Source organism: Montipora capricornis, chromosome 9 (genome assembly GCF_036669925.1).
Source record: "Montipora capricornis isolate CH-2021 chromosome 9, ASM3666992v2, whole genome shotgun sequence".
In the NCBI taxonomy this organism is placed as follows: domain Eukaryota; kingdom Metazoa; phylum Cnidaria; class Anthozoa; order Scleractinia; family Acroporidae; genus Montipora; species Montipora capricornis.
In genome coordinates, this window is record NC_090891.1 from 31,917,273 (window position 1) to 31,921,852 (window position 4,580).

The following is a 4,580-nucleotide window of genomic DNA, read 5'->3' on the forward strand; positions in this document are numbered from 1 at the left end:
GACATAAACCTTCTGATGCTCATTAATTTTTGTTTACTATAAAGTTGACTTAACTCAATTTAAGAAACATGCTCGCCAGCAAATGGATTTTGCAAGGATGTGAGTGCTGCCCAAGGACGATCGGTGATCTAAACCTTTTTTTGAGATCACCAAGCAGAAAATAAATTATGAGCATTAATCTTTGGGGCAATTTGAAAAATCACAGCAACTCGCTTTATAGTATGTTTTTAGAGTGTGCCAAGTGGGGAGACTAACTGCTCAAAATTAAATACACTTAAAATCCAAACCTATTATGAGTACCTTGAGTGCACAGAATTCCTTGAACATCAATACAATACAATACATACTTGATTGACCGCTCCCCATAGGGGCTTTTCAGGGCCAATGAAACACAACGAAACGACGGAACAGAACAACATTAACTGTTAAGAAACCCGACTGGCCGGAGGCAAACCAGTTGGCTATTTACAAGTGCGGCTGGGAAGTTGAACCAGGGACTACCAGGATCAAATTCAACGAGTGGTCAGAGCGGGTCTTGAACCCGGGATCTCCGGATCTCAAGGCAAGCGCCCTAACCACTGGACCACTGGTCGTGCACTGTACCGTGACCGGAGACAACTAACTTTCTTGTCTTTAATGTTCAAACCAAATAAACTTTAGCACAACTTAAAAATCGAGGATTCAGGCCGGCAGCAGAAATATTCGCATAAAATTGCAAAACCAGACCACAAAATTTTCCTGTTATTCTGGATGGCCTAGCAACATAATGTCATGGCTTGAACATAAGTGAGTTCACTACGTGACTCCATTTCATGGTCTTCAGTAGAGTTCTAAAGTGTGACATCACGTTGCCATGGCGCTAAAAAATGCAGTTCAAAACAACTCAGATAATCTCTTGCGCGTGGGTCAAGTCGTGTTTGTCTCTGCTTTGTCTTGAGGTCAAAACGCTTATTAACCCTGTGTTTTAGTACAAAAGAGGCCACGAAGGAGAGCAGAGAGGGTAAAAATGACAAATACTATTTGAACATTATCGGTTTTTGTCCAAAGAAATTATGAGAACGGCACAATGGTCTACTGCTTTGCTCCGACGTGCAGTCATTCATCAGAAAGCCACACTTGCAAGTTCTTTGCATTTCCAGGCGATAAGAAGGAATACAAACAATGGATCCACCTGATAAGGTTTGTTATGGCGCTAATAATTGTCTTTTTGCTCAAAGAACATCGTAAAATTTGGCAATTTTTTGCGAGTGTGGGATTTCCACCGACTCGGAATACAAAGCATATTTTTTCTAAGTAAGTATAGTTGTAAATAGTTGTACTGTGCAACCTTTTAGCATGATTTGACCCCCTGCGAAGGTGACCAGTGATTGGTGGATTCAAAAAGTTAATGAGATGCATTGGCTTCTGATAGTTGGATTCAAGAATTCAAGATGGCGCCAATGGTTTCAAATCGAGGTTGGGGTCAAAGTCCACGTTCCAAAAAAATAATGGACTGTGATTGGTGGAAAAAAGTAAGATGGCAGCACCCAAATTAGGGAAAAGAGCCAAGATGACCCAAAAACTGTTTGAAAGCGAAAACATGTGAGGTGGCCTGGTGCCAAACCTCGTCCCTGATCAACAAAAAAGGGTCAGTGATGAACCCACCACCCAACAAAACCATGTGTGGTTAACGTAGAAGGTATCGCAATCCAATCCCCTCTGACCGCCCCCCCCATCCGTTGTACGAAATGATAACATTTGATTTTGGGACAATGATGCCGTAAGGGATCTCGATGATGGCCACAGGAACCCACAGCGCTGAGACGGGGTAGGTTGTCAAATTTCAGCAAGCCAAAGGTTCTAAGTCGATGTTGGGAATCCCCCAACTGGTAAGCCATCGTCATTCGATCATCTCCCCCTTTGGAAGCCACCAGAGGACGCTCGGAAGTCTTGTTCTGTTCATAGAGGTGTCGGACATCGGCGGACATTTCGCTGGCGACATGGTGCGAACTGTATGGATAATACTCGAGTCCGTGGATGTACTGGGTGCAATAGTAGGCGGTCCGTTAATCTTGGGGTGAGGGATCGGGTCAGGGCACCAAAGGTTTGTAATGAAGGGATCCCACATGTGCTCCCGTCCAATCACACCATCCTAGTTCCTGATGAAGAAAGGTGCACCCCATAAAGAAACTTTCCAAATCCACGACCAAACACACTTTATCTAAGAGGCATGGGTTTGTCATCTCGGAGGAGCACTCAGGGGTCGTCTGCAACTCGGAAGAAGTAGCGGATCTCGTTGCAAGTGGTATCGGGTTTCCAATTCTCCAAGTCTTCATTGGGGAGGTGGTCTTTGTTGTCTTGACAAATGTTGCACAGCAATCTATCTAGCAGTACATCCAAACGTCGACAGCACCTCTCCAAACTCATGGTTTGATGGGTTTGGGTGAGGAGGACTCTTTTTATACCCCAACAAGAGGCTCTAAGTAGCCTTTACTCATGCACTGCCAGGTTATTTGTACTTTTGTTGACAGTTTAATAATAATGATAATAATAATAACTTTATTGTCCACCACAAAACAAGGTATGTAGGTGTTCCAAAAATCTATTTGAGAGAAGTTGCTCTTTGTCGTGTGAGTTCATTGACCTATACTTTTTTTTCGATGGATCCATAGACCTGTACTTTTCAAAACAATTTGAAGGAAGTTCTTATTTTTTCTCTGGGTCCATTGGGCTGTAGATTTCTCTCCTCTTTCTTCCAGTTTGCTGCAATTTCTGAAGTAGATTTATGCTTTCCTATTAGTTTCCTTTCTATATTCGATAGTTCACATGAACATCTAAGAAATGAAACCTCCTACTTAGTTTGAAAGAACAAAAGAGATAAATAACAGAATCTACATTTGAAAATACTTTTGCTACATTTTTTGGTTCAGAGCTATTGCATACAAAAACGTGGTAACTCATCTTTTGTTTTGCATACCACTGGAAAACACAATTAATGCAGTAGCTAGAAATTCACATCAAAAAGCCTGTGCTGCTTTCCTTATTATGCAAAATGGCAGTTTTAAGCTGTTGTTTACTGGGAACCACATTACAAGATATAAATTTCCCTGACATCTTGCTCTATGAATAACTTTTACATGGCCAGCAGCCTACATCTAATTTCTTTAGAAAATCAGAAAAAATAAAAACATATTTTGCTGAAGTAACATTTCTGATAAATTGCTCTTCCATTCTCAATGATGCTATCAACTGTTCGAGAGGTGCAATAGTTACAAGACTTTGAGGTGGAAAAACAAATAGAATAAAATGACACAGCAGAACATCGTTTGCAAGAACAAAGATAGACATCATTTAAGTGCTCCTAGGGTCTAAAATTTTAGTTTCAAACATATAACGAAAGAACAATGCTTCCACTGTTGCTTTACATGTTATCATAAGTAACAGATGTTAGTGCACATATATTCTGAAAATGTACCAAATTTATTAATGAATCTATTTCAATTGAAGTACATGGTGCAAATGGGTCCCATACCTAATAAATCTCTGCCATGAGAGTAAAAAATTTTACACCATTAGGCAGGCAGTATATTGCTACTGTGTAAAGTTCAAATGTTAGAATATATGCATGATGATTATCCACGAGAAAAGAATCAAAGGCAGCTAACATTGATATAACATAAGGAAAGTCTGAAATTATAGGAAGTGCACTAATTAGCAAACCATTATAACTATCACTGTATGTCAACTGATAATTAAGGTACCTTAAGTTATAACCATAACAGGCAAATCTGTCAAAAATAGCAGTCCCTGTTTGCATGATTGTGATAAAGCTGAATACATATTATTCCCAATGTTTACAATTTGAACCAAGTCAACTGAAGAGGTTATTGGATTCCTGAAATTTTAAACAAGTGCCGACAGAGACATTGCCGCACGTTGTGTGCCTGCATTTGCCGTACTAAATACTTCAACATTACCTTGACTGTATGGTGCGGCAATAGTTTTAGTTGGATCAACAATTCCTAAACCTGGGTTGTTTGTACGTCATTTGCGAGTCAAATTAACTCAGGAAGGTAAAAGCGATACAAATAGATCTTTGTAAAGCCACAGATGATTAATTTGTTACATTTCATAAATGTGAACCAAACTTTTCAATACTGGCAAATAAATGGCCTCTAAGTAAAACAAAAGTAAGACAGAAAACCAGAATTTCCCCTTGAAGCATCCTCTAAATTCCTTTGCCACCAAATAAACAGAATGCAAATCAACGACTAGTCTGTATTGTTGAAAGAATTCCCCATTTTGACTTCGTCGCATGCCCATACTGACAATAACAGTAGTTCTAAGAACAGTTCAGATTGCTAAAAGTCGGATCAGTTTTTCTCAGGTATTCTCAGTTTCGCTCAAAGCTGCTCTAAGGTTCTCAAAGATCACTAGGAGCTAGCTGAGATGACCGGCATGTTGATGGAGATCAGTTTGAGTGACCTTTATGTCGATCCCCGCCCTCCTGTAAAGTGTTTATTTGTAAAACAAATTAGAAAAAAAAATATAATTTTGTCTTTAATGTCAACAACTTACCTTTGGCTCCACAATCGAAAAGG